The 18,181-nt window shown below is 38.5% G+C and overlaps 1 protein-coding gene across 2 annotated transcripts in view; it reads right to left on the bottom strand.

The window, feature by feature from the left end:
* LOC129726430 (roundabout homolog 2-like) overlaps positions 1-17,145 on the bottom strand; it is a 224,132-nt gene extending 206,987 nt beyond the window's left edge. Inside the window, exon 1 of one of the 2 annotated variants that reach the window (XM_055683111.1) lies at positions 16,074-17,145. The gene's annotated coding sequence lies outside the window, so the exon portion shown is untranslated. Of the gene's footprint in view, positions 1-15,986 lie in introns of both variants that reach the window. The other variant, XM_055683112.1, reaches the window with a different exon arrangement.
* Between the last annotated feature and the right edge of the window lie 1,036 nt (positions 17,146-18,181).

An 18,181-nucleotide genomic window follows, 5' to 3' on the forward strand; every position in this document is an offset into this window, starting at 1 on the left:
CAAGAGGCGCTTGTTGAACTTGTTCAATAAGTTCCTGGAGCAAAACATTGTACCGCAGGATTGGAGGCAAGTGAAGGTGATCGCCATCCAAAAACCAGGGAAACCAGCTTCTAATCACAACTCTTATAGGCCGATTGCAATGCTATCCTGTATCCGGAAATTGATGGAAAAAATGATACTCCGTCGTTTAGACCACTGGGTCGAATCAAATGGTCTACTATCAGAAACTCAATTTGGCTTCCGCCGTGCCAAAGGGACGAATGATTGTCTTGCGTTGCTTTCAACAGATATTCAGCTGGCGTATGCTCGTAAAGAACAAATGGCGTCTGCGTTCTTGGACATTAAGGGGGCTTTTGATTCCGTTTCTATTGACATTCTTTCGGGTAAACTTCACCGACAAGGATTTTCTCCAATTTTGAACAATTTTTTGCACAACTTGTTGTCCGAAAAGCACATGCATTTTACGCATGGCGATTTGGCAACTTTTCGCATTAGCTACATGGGTCTTCCCCAGGGCTCATGTTTAAGCCCCCTTCTTTACAACTTTTATGTAAATGACATCGACGAATGTCTGGCAAATTCATGCACGATAAGACAACTTGCAGACGACAGTGTAATCTCTGTTACAGGAGCCAAAGCTGCCGATTTGCAAGGACCATTGCAAGATACCTTGGACAATTTGTCTGCTTGGGCTTTACAGCTAGGTATCGAATTCTCTCCGGAGAAGACTGAGATAGTAGTTTTTTCTAGGAAGCATGAACCTGCTCAGCTTCAAACACAATTAATGGGTAAAACGATTTCTCAGGTTTTGGTACACAAATATCTTGGTGTCTGGTTCGACTCTAAAGGCACCTGGGGTTGTCACGTGAGGTATCTGATGAAAAAATGTCAACAAAGAGTGAATTTTCTTCGTACAATAACCGGACAATGGTGGGGAGCCCATCCAGGAGACCTTATAAGGCTTTACCAAACAACGATATTGTCTGTTATTAAATACGGGTGTTTCTGCTTCCGCTCCGCAGCAAACACACATTTGATCAAACTGGAGCGAATACAATATCGTTGTTTGCGTATCGCCTTAGGTTGCATGCAGTCGACCCATACGATGAGTTTGGAGGTTTTAGCTGGAGTACTACCATTGAAAAACCGCTTCTGGAGCCTGTCTTCTCGTATTCTAATCAAATGTGAGGTCTTGAACCGTCCCGTGATTGAAAATTTTGAAAGGTTAATCGAACTTAATTCTCAAACCCGTTTTATGACATTGTATTTCAATCACATGTCCCAAAATATTAACCCTTCTTCGAATATTCCAAATCGTGTCGACTTATCAAATACTTCTGATTCTACTGTGTTTTTCGATACATCCATGATAGAAGAAACTCGTGGAATCCCGGATCATTTACGCGTGCAGCAGATCCCTAAAATTTTTTCCAATAAATATCGAAACATCAACTGCGACAATATGTACTACACTGACGGATCACTTCTTGATGGGTCCACTGGCTTCGGTATCTTCAATAACAATTTAACCGTCTCCCATAAGCTCGATAATCCTGCTTCTGTTTACGTCGCAGAATTAGCTGCAATTCAGTACACCCTAGGGATTATCGAAAAAATGCCCACGGACCATTATTTCATCTTTACGGACAGTCTCAGTTCCATTGAGGCTCTCCGATCGATGAAAGATGTTAAGCACTCTCCGTATTTCCTGGGGAAAATACGGGAACATCTGAGTGCTTTATCCGAAAAATCTACTCAGATTACCTTAGCGTGGGTCCCTTCTCACTGCTCGATACCGGGTAATGAGAAAGCGGACTCTTTGGCTAAGGTGGGCGCAACAAACGGTGATATTTATGAAAGACCAATTGCCTTTAATGAATTTTTCGCACTTGTACGTCAGAATACGATCATCAGTTGGCAAAATGCTTGGACCAGAGGGGAATTGGGAAGGTGGTTACATTCCATAATCCCCAAAGTATCGACGAACCCGTGGTTCAAGGGGTTGGATGTAGGTCGGGATTTCATTTGCGTGATGTCCCGGCTTATGTCCAATCACTATAGATTTGACGCGCTCCTCCGTCGTGTTGGGCTCGGGGAAAGTGGTATCTGTGCCTGTGGTGAAGGTTATCACGACATAGAGCATGTGGTTTGGTCATGCCCTGTACACCGTGACGCCAGGTCTAAATTAATAGCTTCCCTGCAGGCCGAGGGTAGACAGCCGGCTGTTCCTGTTCGTGATGTCTTGGCGAGCCGTGACCTATCCTACATGTCCCTTATATACGTTTTCCTGAAATCCATCCACGCCCCAGTCTAGTCCCGTTCCCCTCCGTCTACACCCAACAAAACGACAAGAACACGTTTGAACCTTAAGCACAAAACCAGCAACCAGACCCCGCACAACAGAACCAGGACCCAAGGACTACGAGCCTCTGTCCCAACTCACGACATCGTGGCTCAGCAGAACGAATCCATACATGCCATTCGACGATTATCAGACGACCATTGAACAACAAAACACTGATTGGAAATCCCATGCTAGTTTTAAGTTAGACTTAATTTCAGCTCGTAGTCGGCAGCGAGGATAAAAAATTTGCTTTAGTTTTTAAGTCATCAGATATAATTGGCGCCGTTAAACATTAAATTGTATTTGTGCCGTGTCAAATAAATGTTATGTGAAGAAAAAAAACAAGACGCCGTTTCGGAATTCATGATGGTGACTTCCGGTTTATGAGAAACTTGTGAAAATGGCCAAAAACCACCCAGAAAGAGTTTTTCGGACCCAGAATGCTACCCAGAGTTTGGAAACATATTCCAGATGCCGTTTTTAAATTCAAGATGGTGACTTCCGGTGTCTAAGAAACAACCCTAAATGGAAATGGTCAAATACCACCCAATAAAAGTGGTATTTCTGAAATCGGAATTATGCACAGAAACCACAGAATGTCAACTCTTAGTGTCTAGAAAACAGCCTAAAATGACCAAATATCACCCAATATGAGTAGCTCCAGAACAGATTGATATCCAGAAGCTGTAAATCAAAGAAAGATGCCACTTCGAATCTTTTCGGAGCTCCACATTATTTTCAATGAATTCCTTCATTAGTGTTGATGATGTTTAATTATTAACGTAAACATGTAGATGCAAGATAGTCTCTCGTAACTTGAGCATCTATCGTTCAATGATTTATATGAAATGAGATGTTTGCTTCGAAGCTATCACTTGCTACTACTCTTAATTGCAATGCTGGTAATATAAAAAAAACTTATGTAGTACTACGTCAACCTTCCGGTTGTGGCATGGTTTCCAGCATCGATTGATGGGGGCTTTTCTTGTTGATAGCGGCGGAATTTTGCAACGAACTCTCCACCATCCAAACTCCTGGACCTGCTGAACAAGTTTACTGAAAACCGCAACTTACTAGGCCGTCGGAAACATGAGATATCTGCCTATTTCAGGTGATGCTTAAATTGTTTGGGGGCTGCAATATTCGAACTGGGTGTTGAAATAATCGATTCCGAACTCATGGTGGATAGTGTAAATGAAATAAACCCTCAAAAATACACCAAAAGAGCCGAAAAGGGTAATGGATTCCGAATTTTGCTGTGAATGGTTCTAAAAGACGAAAACCAAAAATGATAATATTGCTGGAGACTTTTGTTTAAAAAAAAAATTGAAATGTAGATTTCATCTCATTTGTTGCGAAAAATTGATAACTTCTCCAATAACTAGCAAAGAAACCCAAATAGTTGAAAACGTCTTTATATTCCAAAAGAAACTGAAAGAAAAGTACCTAATCACAAATTACACTTTGAATGATTGAAAACACTTTAAAACGCCCGAAAAACAAATCAACATAGTCCAAAATCCTCTCTAAAATGACTTCTAGCAAAAAAAATTGGATGCCAAATAGGGAAAAGTTAAAATTTAGTTCGAAATTTCAGGAGAGAGCTTTTAAATTTTTTTATTTTATTTAAATGTGCAAAACAAAGATTGGTTCTCAAAATAGATGTGAACCGTTTGAAGAAACCAAAGCTGAGATTGGAAACATAGAGGATTCAAAAGTTAGCTCAATATGGCTGGAAGCTTCTTTTCTTCAAGTTAGAAATGATTACCCAAAACAAGCAAATACATTAAATTTACCTCGAAATGCGTAAAAAAACGCTCTTAGAACTGACTGAAGACATTTTAAACAGAAAATGATAAAATATTTTCAATTTCAATTCAACAATATCTCAATGAAACAAAAAAAAATGCAGAAAATCAGGGTCTCGTTTATCTTACGTCAGTAGAAGGCCGAAAGCAAATATCAAAAATGTATTCCCTATTCACCTCAAAAAACCATAAAACATCTCTAAAAGGCTAAAAGGCAGCATATAAAAGATCATTCGGAAAACATTGCTTAAACCCGGAATAAGTCGAAAAGAACACAGTCCTGAATAACTTTAAGTGATCAAAAAAAAACGTCAAGAGGCAAAACCAAGAATTCTAAAAACACGTCTAAAGGTAAGGAAAAATTATAAATAAGAAAGATTTTTAATTCAAGTTCAAACATGACTGTAACTTGACATTCATGAGGAAATACGGCTTTCTTTCAGTCTTAACGATACATCAAAACTAAACTAAATGGCCCTGAGGTAGGCCAAGTTTGAAGGCCGAAACGTTGGACATTATACATAGAAAGATTTTGATCCATTGTTGAGACTAAAAAAGCCGTACTTCCGTATGAGTTATTATAAATTTTCGCCGAATTTTATCTAAACAAAAAAATTATCTAAAATAATCCAAGAAATAAAAATTAATTTTTAAAGACAATTAGGATAAAAAACGAAAAAAGTTAATAAATAAAAAAAAATTGACGTAATTCAGATATAAAAGTGAACTATCGTTTCGAAAATTTTCATACATATTATCACACGCATTTCTAAAAACAAGTGGTAGAAATTGTTTTCAAGTGGACAAGAGTAAGCTAAAATTTATTTTTAAAAGTCTCAAAAAATTTCCAATCCTTAGAGCAAGAAGAAATGGAAGCACTTCAAAAGGACACAACCCTGAAACCAGAGTATATGTAAAATTTTTATTGCAGGTCAATATGTTTGTTTTGGCAGATTTCCATATTTTGGAAATTTTAAAATTAATAAACATCGTGTCTTCGTGGACAATACTATTACCCCCTCCACCCTTACCGTCGTCAAGCGTGGACATTTGTGGAACACTGGAAAGTGGTTCATTGGAAAAAAAAATAACCAACATCAAGTGGGGGCCAACTGAGGAAAAAATAGTACATAGGGGACGAAATCATGGCCATTTATGAATGCCTATCACTTGGTTAGATTTTAGCAGATTTTTTGCGTTCTTACAGTAATCAGTTAAAAAATTAGTTACACATTCGCCTAAAAACAGAAAATTGTAATTTGATTACACAAATTATTTTTCTATTAAAAATTATAAAACCTCATTGAATCGCAAATTTTGACCAACTTTCCCTGGCATGGTCGACAGAATATCATACCTAATTAACCGGTAATGCACTATTTGTACTATATAACGTGTGCGAAATGCACTCCAGCGTAAACTTCGCCGCCAACGAACGCCTGACAACAAAAGAGATTTTCAGTAAGCCAGTAACGCGTACCGTTCATTGAATGCCACTTTATATAACTCTTACGTATTTCGTGTGCAGATAAAATTAAGAGCAAAGCCTAGTGGTTTTAGGCGGTTTATCAATTCGAAGCGGAAAAGTACTGCTATCCCAAAAAATGTATATTTTGAGAATCAGGTCTCAGCGTCTGCTTTAGAATCAAGTCAGTTATTTGCAAAAAATTTTGCATCTGTGTCCGAAGCAAATTGCGCTTCTGAACTGGAGATCTTTGAAGCTATTCGTGACGTTCCTAGCGACCACATTGATCTGGGAGTGTTTGCGGTGACTTCAGATATGATTTTGTCAGCAACAAAAAAGTTGAAGCGATCGTATGTACCTGGTCCCGATGGTCTACCTGAAATTTTAATATGCCGCTGTATTGGTAATCTAGTGCAACCATTAAGTTCTATTTTCAACCGCTCACTGGAACAAGCAAAATTCCCTCGTATTTAGAAGAAATCGTTTATGACACCCGTGTTCAAAAAAGGAGATCGATATGACGCGACTAATTATCGTGAAATCACAAGTCTTTCGGCAGTCTCTAATTTATTTGAGCAGGGTAATTCTTAATGCGACAAAATGCTACATATCTGTCGACCAACATGGCTTCATGCCAGGTCGATCAGTAACAACAAATTTGCTGAATTTTACGTCAGACTGCATCATATCTCTGGAAAAGACAGCGCAAGTTGACGTAATCTATACGGACTTAAAGGCGGCGTTTGATAAAATCGACCATAAAATACTTCTGCACAAGCTGACTCGCCTTGGTGTTTCTTCGCAACTAACGTCTTGGTTGGAATCCTATTTAACGGAGCGGAAACTCCGTGTCAACATTGACGGTTTTGTTTCAAGACCATTTTCAAACAAATCGGGAGTGCCTCAAGGTAGCAACCTCAGCCCGCTACTGTTTATTTTATTTTTTTACGACGCAGCTTTTGTTCTGAAAAAAGGTTCTAAGCTTCTATATGCTGACGACTTAAAAATCTATATTGAAGTGCGGACTGAATAGGATTGTCGGCTTCTACAAGACTCGCTAACCACGTTTGCTGATTGGTGCTGCAGGAATAAACTAACAATTAGCATCAATAAATGTCAGGCCATATCGTTCCACCGCACATCACAGTCGATATTGTTTGATTATAGCATTGAAGGGAAAATCATCTCCAGGGTCACCGAAGTGTCCGATTTGGGAGTTAAACTGGACTCTAAAATGAGTTTTGACTCACACCGAACAGCGATCATTTCCAAAGCAACGCGGCAGTTAGGTTTCCTGTCTTAGATTGCCAAGGACTTCTCGGACCCACATTGCTGGAAGTCATTGTATTGTGCTCTCGTCCGCCCAATTTTAGAGAATGCGTCAATCGTGTGCAACCGCATCAACTTTCTTGAAGCCTTAGAATCGAACGTATCCCGAAGCGGTTCATTCGTCTTGCACTGCGAAATCTGCCTTGGAGGAATCCCGATAGTTTGCCACCCTATCCTGACAGATGCCGACTACTGGCCCTCGATACACTGGAACAACGAAGGAAACTACAACAAACTTTGTTCGTGGCGAAAATTTTGTACGGTGCAATTGATGCCCCCAAACTACTTGAAAAGATGAACTTTCGCGTACCTTATAGGACTCTTCGGAATACATCGTTATTACAGCCAACCTTTCACCGGACTTTGTTTGGTCAAAACGAGCCGATTTTGGCATGCATTCGAGCGTTTACGGCTGTAGAAGAGCAGTTTGATTTCAATGAGACAATTGAACGATTCGTAAATAGGATTAGATCTGTAATACATTAGATAAATTTTATTCATTAAGACTTTATTTGTCAGATGAATTACACAAAATACAAATACAAATACAAATACAAATACAAATACAAATACAAATACAAATATAAAAGCCTGCTTCGACTTGAACAAATCATTCTACTAGCGGATGGTGCGACGGACGGTCACATCTTAACACAGCAGTCTCACTGTTCCTACCACTGTCAGTGACCACTTGAGGTTTATATAAGAGTGCAATCCGACTGTTAAATTATGTTAAGGAGTTCTTCGCCATCCTTCCGTTCATGATTTTGCACACAACTCTCCGTTTTTTTTTAAACATTTTCTGGTCTTTTTAATCTAGACCTCTTCATAATTGCAAAAGAAAACTGCTAACATTTTGGTCGTTGTTTTTTTTTGTGTTGGGTTTTTTCGCCACTGTGACCAGTTTTTTGATATTTTTTTGCTAAGTCAGGGTAACGTATCACTATTGGGAGTAGTCGTTATAATCTGACAAATAGCATGTAGTCGCTAAATAATGCGGGTAGTCATTTTTTGTTAATGAGCTCGCGAAATAATACAGCCGCACAGTGGTTTAAAACAGAAATGTCACGTTTTTAATTCTATAGTGCCTAAGTGCTTTTCTTTAGGACTACACGGTGACAAAAAAGTTCGCTCACACTTTTTTGGGGTCGCCTGTAGCCTACACGTTGCATCTCTCTGGTGCCATCTATATGTCAAATGAAGGGGGTTAACTTTGCTGCCCAAAGTGGCAGAGTTTCGTTTCTGTGCAGTTTGTTCACATTGAGTTGTGAGCCATGGCAGAGTTAAGAGCAGCTGTTATCGCTGAATATGTGAAAGGGTACAAACCTGGACACATATTCAAACACCTAAAACCGCTCGGAATCAACCGGAAATTCGTGTACCAGACCATAAATCGGTACCTAGAGACCGGAGGTACCGAGGACAAGGCACGATCTGGACGACCAAGGTCTGTGAGAACTCCAAGGCTGAAAAAGGTTATACGAGACCAGATTCGCCGGAATCCCGCCCAATCTGCACGGAACCTTGCCAGGAACTTTAAAATAACCGAGAATCAATCTGCCTGCTTCTGTGCAAGGATTTAAAACTTACACCGTACAAAAAACAGGTGGTTCATGGGGTTACCAAAGCTAAAAAGGACAAGAGGTACCAACGGTCGCGGGAGTTGCTCGGTTGGCGCGCAGATGACGAGATTATTTTTTCGGATGAGAAGCTGTTCGTTTTGGAGCAAACAGTCAATCGCCAAAATGATCGAGTTTGGAGTGTGAGCCTCCAGCAAGCTCCTGCGGACAAACTGAACGTTTCCCGGTTCCAAAATAAGACGTCAGTGATGGTTAGGGGAGCCATTTGCAAGAGAGGTAAACTGCCTCTTATTTCTATCGATAAAGGGGTCAAAATCAACGCAGCGTACTACCTGGACATGGTTTTGAATAAAAATGTTCTGCCTCAAGCTGAACTATTGTTTGAAGACGATTACTACTGCTTCCAGCAAGATGGCGCCCCATCCCACACCGCAAAGGTTGTTCAGGCGTGGTGTGAGGAAAACTTGACCGATTTCATTTCGAAGAATGAATGGCCTCCGTCGTCTCCGGATCTGAATCCACTGGATTATTTCGCGTGGGGATACATGATGTCGAAGCTGAACGACTATAAAATAACAAATTTGGAGCAATTCAAACGAGTTATCACGAAAATCTGGGACGAGATGCCGATGGAGCACGTGCGCGCCACTTGCGACGACTTTCCGAGACGTCTGAAGCTGGTTCGATCAGAGAAAGATGGTGTTATTCCTAGATATCGTCTGTAAAGTATCTTTATGAGTTACTGAATAAAGCTATGAAAGCCAGATTCAGATTTTCTTCTTATTCTATGAAATATTGAGATTTTCCTGTGTGACCGGACTTTTTTGTCACCCTGTATAGTGTCTTCGAAGCAATTGTTTACGGACATAGTCACACGACACTTAAGTTCCTTTAAAATTTACATTATATAGAGCAAAAGTCTTGTGAGCAAAGTTGTTTGTGATGAAATTATCTACAACTTTGCCGAAGACAACTTTTAGTTTCATGCAGAAACAAAAAAGTTGAAAATTTTATTTTTGCATAGTAGGCTATGGCTATTGTTACATAGCACCATAATGCAGATTTTATGGTTTTCATTCTGTTACTTTTGCAGAGTTGAATCGTATTTGCTTTTCTGTGAATAGATCGGCTTGTATCAACAATGTTAATACAAAATTTCTATCATGCCAATGGCCACGAGCTGCTGGACCTTGTTAGTGAATCATTACAACCGGGCACGTACCTTAAGTTCAGGAGGAACGGCTCGTGGCTTGAATAAAACGAGTACCAAAGAGAGATTCAGAAATTTATCATGAATCTAAAAAAATGGTACGATAGGTCTTTTTGGCGTGGTTTTGCTATACTGAGAAAAATATATCTCTTTCCGACCGAGCCCACACAATTGTGTAGGTAAAAATATGACGGGTAACGAAACCTAAATCGAAGCAATTCCTATATAAAAACACTTGCTTGTTGCGGTTTTTTTTTATTTTTTGTAGCAGCTGCGATGTTGACACTAGCGTTGTGAACAATAAAACAATGAATATGACGTTCAGAAAGCGAGAGAGAAGGTTTTGTTTAAGTAACCGTCTACCTACACAATTATATGGGCCCGGTCGGAAAGGGATATGAAAAACATTTGCAATTGATTTTTTATGATTCTACTATAGAGAATGTGCTTGTCGTTACGTAATTTTTTCCCTGCAAAATATTTAGGTACACTGGATTCTTTCTTACGTGATTGATGCGTCTTCGCAAAAAAAGGAATCGCGTAAAAAAAGTCGCGTAATTTTCAACAATTCGTGTAAAAAAAAGATCACGTCGTTTTAATAAAATTATCCGCCACGTGTAAAAAAATCGTGTAAAATAAAATTACGTAAAAGACAATTGCGTAAAAAAAGAATCCATTTTGAACGGATTTGTAATTTTCAAGTTACTTAATCTTTTGATAATCGAGTTTAAACCCTGTTTTTTCGTCTGTATTGTGACTTGTAAATACTCGAAAATACTGATCTGATCGAGAAAAGGAGCACCGAAATTCACAGGAACAGTTAAAAATCTATGATCTTTAGTTTTTCTTCGGTTTAAGCTCAAGGGAATATTTTTTTCGCTCTTGTCCACACAGCTCCCCTCGAGCTCAAACTAAAAATATATAAAAAAGTGAATTTCCAACCGTTTCTGAGAATTTTTAGTACCCTTAGCCAACCCCGTAGTGTAATAAATCTTTATAGACTTAAATAAAATTAGTTTTCCCGTAAGAAAACATAGGAGCGACGAACCCGGAGAGCAATTGATCTTCAGCCTTTCGATGCAGTTCCGAGTTCGCTAGGGGCACTAGAACTCACAAGAATGGTAAAAAAGCTTTCATAATTTTCCAGTTTGGGCTCTAAAGTAAAACGTGTTTTGACTTGTGAGTAGATTTCAGTAGTGATACAGAGTCCATTAAAACCTGTAGGTAGAGTAATACAAATAATAAAATTTTCAGCTCTTCAGTGCTTCTCAAGAACAATTTTATGAAATTTTATTTCTGGATATCGCAATTAGTTCCACCACAATCTCCCTGACAAATTCCATCAACCATATTTAATAAAAATTAAAAAACTAAAATTGTTAAACGGTTGCACTGTCAAAGACATTGAATTTCATATTTTATTGTTCTACGAGAGTTATAATCGAGAATTATAAAAGTAAAAATTGCATTGATTTGTGTAGCAATGAGAAGCACTCCATCAAAAGCCCTAGATGCAATACTTCACATTCCATAACTTTTGATGGCACATTAGAACAAACAGAACAAATAATTGCTAGTAAGTTTAATGATTATTTCATCAATAGTGTTTCATTGATCAATCAATCAATTGAACTGGTCGATGAACCGGATGAAATAAAACAGCCGACTAACGTTAATAGTAGATTTGATGGTTTTCACCTAATCACAATGGATGACCTTAAAAATATTTGTTTTTCATTAGGTAAAACGGCTGGCGTAGACAATGTAAATGCTAGGGTTATTCAAGATTGCTTCAATGTTATTGGTCACACTCTGCTGAACCTTATTAATGAATCATTGCTAACTGGGCACGTGCCTAAAGTGTGGAAAGAATCGTTGGTTGTTCCGATTCAAAAGGTTGCTGGAACGATTAAAGCCGAAGAGTTTGGTCCCATCAATATGTTACACACGTTAGAAAAGGTATTGGAACTTGTTGTTAAAGGTCAGCTGTTAGAATATTTAAATAGTAACTCGTTATTAATTCCGGAACAATCTGGCTATCGGGAAGGCCATTTGTGTGAAACCGCGTTGAATTTAGTTCTTGCAAAATGAAAAGATAACTTAGAAAATAGAGACACAATAGTTGCTGTATTTTTGGATCTGAAACGCGCTTTTGAAACAATTTCTAGGCCCTTATTGTTGGACACAATCAAGCGCTTTGGAATTTCGAGTACTGCATTCAGATGGTTTAAAAGCTATTTGTCTGACAGAACTCAACGGACTGTTTTTAATGATTCTGTATCTGGTCCCGTGGAGAATGATCTTGGAGTTCCACAGGGAAGTATATTAGGGCCCTTTTTATTTATTATGTATATAAATGACATGCGGCGAGTTTTACGTTTCTGTGACATAAATCTTTTTGCCGATGACACCGTGTTGTTCATTGCAGCTAAAAATTTAGAAGAAGCTGTTTCACACTTGAATGAAGATTTACGTTCTCTAAGCAGATGGCTGAAGTATAAGCAATTGAAATTGAACATTGATAAAACTAAATTTATGATTTTCTCGCGCACCGTGGTAAATGACGATGTCTCTGTTATAATAGATGATGAGACAATTGGTCGCGTTCGGGAGATTAAATATCTTGGCGTGATTATTGATGACAACCTAAAGTTCAACGCTCACATTGACAATGTTATCAAGAAAATTGCCAAGAAGTATGGAATATTATGCCGTTTGAAAAACGAATTAACAATTAGTAGTAAAATACAGCTATACAAGTCAATCATCTCGCCCCATTTGGATTTTTGCCCTACCTTTTTGTATTTGGCCAATAACACACAATTATTGAGGTTACAGCGTTTGCAGAATAGAATAATGTGTTTGATTTTAAATTGTGATAGATTAACTTCCTCTGCTTTTATGTTGGACGCTTTGCAATGGTTATCCGTGAAGCAACGAATTGTTTATTTGTCTATGGTGTTCATTTTTAAAATAATTAATGGTTTGCTACCTCAATATTTGTGTGATCGAATTGAAAGAGGAAGTGATTTTCATAGATATAACACTAGAAACGCGGATGAAATAAGAACACCTTTCTTTTTAACCAGAGCTTCACAGAATTCATTATTTTATAAAGGTATAATTTTTTTCAATTCGATGCCAAGACATGTTAAACGTGTACCAACACTTGCGGAGTTCAAGAGACAATGTATTTCACACGTGAAAGTTTCTGTTGTACAGAACGAAATTTAAAAGCTTTTAACAATGACGAGAGTTTATATGACGAAGTTTAAACAACGGATTTATTTTGGATGAATTATTTATTTTTGAAACCTATTTATTTATTGATTGTTAATTGAAGCCTGTAACTGACGAAGATTTATACGAACGGATATGATTGTGTTGTAAAATTTTATTTATATTTTATTTATATTTTTGGATCTTTTTTTAACATTTAATGACAAAACTACTGTGTTCGTCGCGGTGGTGATGATGGATTTTTTTTTCCTTTATGTTGTTGTAGCTTAAAAAATAATAGAAAGTCTCGCGCGCGAAAGTCAGATATAAATGGATTCTTTTACAATTTAAACTTAATTGCAATTTAAACTTGAATGCTTAGAGAATATACATGAAGTAGTTGTGGTTAGTCTGACTGAAGGTCATGAAAACCCTGTGCTAGTTTGTGTAGCTCTACAGCAATTCACGTCTTTACCGAATCAAGTGAATCAAGTAAACAGTTTTTGAAGAAGTTTATATCTGGAAATGGAAACAGTTCTTTTTTTTTGTATAACTGATTGAAATTGTGATTACATTAACTATCTATAGATAAATCGTCCAGCTCAAACCTTTGTAGGGGTATGTGACGGTACCATCATCATCATCATCATTCTTCCATTTCATCAGGTGGTTCAACTAGAAGCGGAAAAAAGTGCTCCGAGGCTAAATCGACAGTACAGCCTAAAAGAAGGAGATCTAACAGGACACCTGAGAATACTGAAAGATTTCTAAATAAATAATCTTATAAAAAGTAAGGAGGATTGGGTGGAGAGGAAACCCATTTTCGACATTCCCTTCAGAATATTAGAGATAGAACGAGAAAGTTGGCAACAAGGTGGACCCACAATTCGGGACGGATCACTTTGCTTCTACACGGACGGTTCTAGAATGAATGGTTGCGCGGATGCGGGATCCTCAGGACCAGGAATTATTAATTTTTTTCCATGGGACACTGGCCAACAGTATTCCAGGCGGAAATATACGCGATAATAGATTGCACGAATGCGTGTCTCAAAAGAAATTATCGACACGCAAATATTTGCATTTTTTGTGATTTTCAGGCAGCACTTAAAGCCTTGAATTCTCCTTTCTGTCACTCTAAACTAATGTGGGAATGCATCCTGTCGCTCCGACATTAGCTATGAAAAACTAGCTTAACTTATACTGGGTTCCTTGGCATTGTGGAATCGAAGGAAACGAGAAGGCTGACTTACTAGCCAGACAATGGTCATCCACTAACTTTGTTGGCCCAGAACCTTTCTGTGGGGTCTCCCCGAACGCTCTAAAAGCTAAACTCGGTGAATGGGAGAAAGCGACCATCAAAGCAAACTGGGATGTCATATGCGGATTACGACATTCGAAAAGATTCATAGAGCCAAATTGCGAGAAAAGCCTCGTGCTGCTCAGGTTAAATAAGAAACATGAGGACATTCACAACTCTAATTACAGAGCACTGTCCGAGTATCACCACAAGAAGATAGACAAACTTGATAACTCGATGATGATAAATGTCGCCTTTGTAGCATCGAAAGCGAAACATCAGAACATCTACTCCGCGAATGCCGAGTACACTAAGGTCGCTTTATACGCGTTTTTTTTACGTGGGTTTTTTACGCGGTTTTTTTTTACGCGGATTCCGGAATTTACGCGGTATTTTTTTTGCGCGGATTTCGGTTCCTCTTCGCTCAGATTGCATAATTAACGCAGGTTTTTTTTTACGCGGCACGTATCCCCCGCGTAAAAAGCGACTTTAGTGTATTAATACAATGAAGATTATGTATCTTCAATAAGAGACACATAGAACCTACCGAAATTTGAAGAGGAAATGCCGGTAAAGTAATAAACTTCATACGAAGCTGCTCAACTGGGATAAATGTGCAATGTAGCAAGGACGTCAACCCGCCAAATAGTGATGATCTTGCTCGTACGCACTTAGTACGCTAGTAAGTTGATAGATCAAAAAATGGTCGCAGTGGTTCAGTCTTCTACAAAGGAAAAAAACAGTAAAAATTCTACCAAAGTCGTTATAAAACCTCCCTAAAATAACGTAAAATTATTCCCAAAGGAAAAGCGAGCTGGCAAACCTGATAGTTATTCTAGGGGATCTGCTGTTTTAGACATAAAAAAGGCATTCGACAGTATTTGGCGTAAAAGTTTATTGGTAACTTTTAAATTTTCCAATTTTTATAATCAAAATTTCAAAAAATCATCTTACTGATCGAAATCTACAGGTTGTCTACCAGAATTCAAATTCTGATAGATTAGCTGTCAGCGCAGATGCATCTATAGGTTAAATTTTGAGTCCAGTCTTGTACAACATATTCACTTCAGATTTTCCTGGTTCACCTACATGATGCACAAAGTCATTTTTCTGTGATGACACAAGCATTCTCGTAAAAGAAAAAATCTTCGTATCATATGCAGTCGGTTCAGAAAGGCTGAGTTTTTTTTGTAAGGCTTATGAGATATCTGAGTTATAATCAAACTACCATAATTGAAAAAAACTTAAGGGAAAACATTAAATATCAATTCCGCGCAAATCACATTGCACCGTCGGTATACATCTACGGCAAATGCCCAAACGTTTTATTACTTTATCTGGTATCATACCATTTCTGGCTGCTAACATTTTTACACAAAAACATTCAACATTGATCAAGATTCTCAGAGAATTTAAAATGTAACTGATCATATGTGTAAGAGGATTACTTTCCTATCAACTAACGCCCTCAGGTTCAGTTTTGAAACATGTCATTTGCCGACAGCAGCCAACTCCCAAACAGCTAATTCTGGTAACGATCACAAAATATATATTTTCCAAATTTATCCAATATTGACTACCGCACACATTCCCACCTCTTACCGACTTCCGTCACACCTGTTGTTGCGCACTGTAACCACATAGCCCAAAGAACACGTCCGTCACCATGATCGCCAGTAAATCTCGCATGTAAATCCTCCCAAGAAAACAGCTTTAAAAGGTAGAACATACCTACTGCCTTCAGGCCACCAACAGCTTCTTTCGTCGTGACGAACGCAATATGGGCAGGCACAAAAACATTAATCCTCATTTAATCACCTTATAATGTTGGCAGAAATTCCTCCCGTAATATCGGCCCCCGAGTGCACCGAGTTCTACTTCATCTCGACATCTTCGTACCGTTCGTCCGTGTGCGATTGGAAACGGCTCAGGCTTTCGGTTCTCTCCTAGAAACGCGCAGCTCCGCAGCAGGATCAACACCAAATTCACAACGGCAACGAACAACGAAAAAAAATCCTCGTTTCCACAAGGGATAATCCGTTATTGGTTGCAATCAAATTACTTTCTCTCGATGATTATCATGTTGATTGCAATCACTGCCTGTTCTACAGCTACCGAATCTCTGGGATCACTTCATCATAGTTTCATGCACCTGATCCACACGCCTGGACACGAGGGGGTTCTTCATGAATTCGTCATCAGCAACAACAACAATAACATCGACAGCAACACCATCACCCCAGCATCACTTTGGGTGTAATTTTCCACGTGGGATAATTTTCCGTTCGCAGTCGCGATACAGCACACTGGTCCTATCTCCCGGTTGCACTATTATTCATTTGTACTTTTATTGGAGCTATTTTGGGTCGCCCATCGTCGACGATTCATTGAATTTTATTTCACTTTTCCACGCTCTATCACCCCTCAACTTCAATGATTTTCCTGGTCCAATTGTGCACACACATTCAGCTTCAGTTTCCAATAACCATTCACGATATTTTTAATTTTCGAGCACAACGCGCCAATTGTTTTCGATTACCATACTGTGAGTTTGGAGTTTTCGTAATTTTTGTTCTGTGTTTAAACTGTTTATCACTGATAGTACTTTACTTCAATACGGGAAGCAAAGATTTATTGTTCCTCTTCACAAAATCCGTCGTCAAAATCTATTCTCCACACGACACCAAACATCACAAGTGCCGACAGCACATCGAAGAATCCGTTTGAAACCCGTCACAATCAACCGTGCGTCCCCCCAGCCACAGGCAAGCGCACATAAACCTAGCGGAGAAGCATAAAAATCACAACCCGCACCGTACATATGCTGCAGAAGCACTGACTTCCTTCCTTGTGCGGCGAGATGCGGCACCGTCGTCGTAGCTTGCAGCCGGATAGATAGAGTCGGGGCAATCCTCTCGTATTTTCGTCCGTAGACCTACATCGTCATTCATCGCACGCAGACGAAGTGAGCCCTTGTTTCACAGCGCGATACTCGCACTCGGGTTCCGCTCGGCTAGAACAGCTGTTTGGTACGATGCCAAAGGCGCGTCGGCCGAGCGGAGCGACAGTGGGAATGAAATTGTTCGGATGAAAGTGCGAAACGTTTATCGTCGCGCTAGGGTGGATACGGGAGAATTTATGTTAAATCAACTACAGAATATTTGGTTTTGTGTTTTGTTCAGAAGATTTAGTGAAAATATATGACATTGAAACACCTAATTTGGGTTATTATTGAATGAATAACTAAAATTTATTATTTTCCAAATAAAAACCGCATTCAACTTTTCCAATCAGCCAAATAAACTATTTACGCCTAATTGCCGATTAATTGTCCATTAATATTTGTACGAATATGACAATATCAATCATATTAAATAGTCTCCTGATTAATTTACTGAAAAAAGCATTTTTAAATACAGGTTGAAAACTTCCCTGCAGTAGTTCTTTATTAAATTGCATAACGCTCCGGAAAAAAAAAAACAAAATTCTTCTGTAAGTTTACTTATTTGGAATCTATTAGAAGGTTTCAGAAATTAAATATTATTAGAAAACTCTAAGAAAAACTGAGTGATAAGAGAGATAAGATAACAACAATTGTCATGAAGTATACAATCTGTGATTTATTATACTCAGCAAGCAGAGCGCGAGGTATCAAAAAATCTAAGTCAAGTTTTTTTCTCACCTGAAAGATAGGTGAAGTAGGTTCTTAAAAAGGTTCGATTGTATAATAGGTAGCTTTATAAACTCATAATTTTTTGCAATATATCTAATCTAATAAACGCGTATATAATTTCGCAATCGATTGCGATAAAGAAAGAAATCCATTGAAATTTGACTGAGTTATTATATTAGCGTTTGAAATTGAGCAATTTTCGTGATTTCATTTGGTATTCCAATTTGCACCCCTATTGCAGAATGTCAACAAT

Source organism: Wyeomyia smithii, chromosome 3 (genome assembly GCF_029784165.1).
Source record: "Wyeomyia smithii strain HCP4-BCI-WySm-NY-G18 chromosome 3, ASM2978416v1, whole genome shotgun sequence".
NCBI classification, from domain to species: Eukaryota; Metazoa; Arthropoda; class Insecta; order Diptera; family Culicidae; genus Wyeomyia; species Wyeomyia smithii.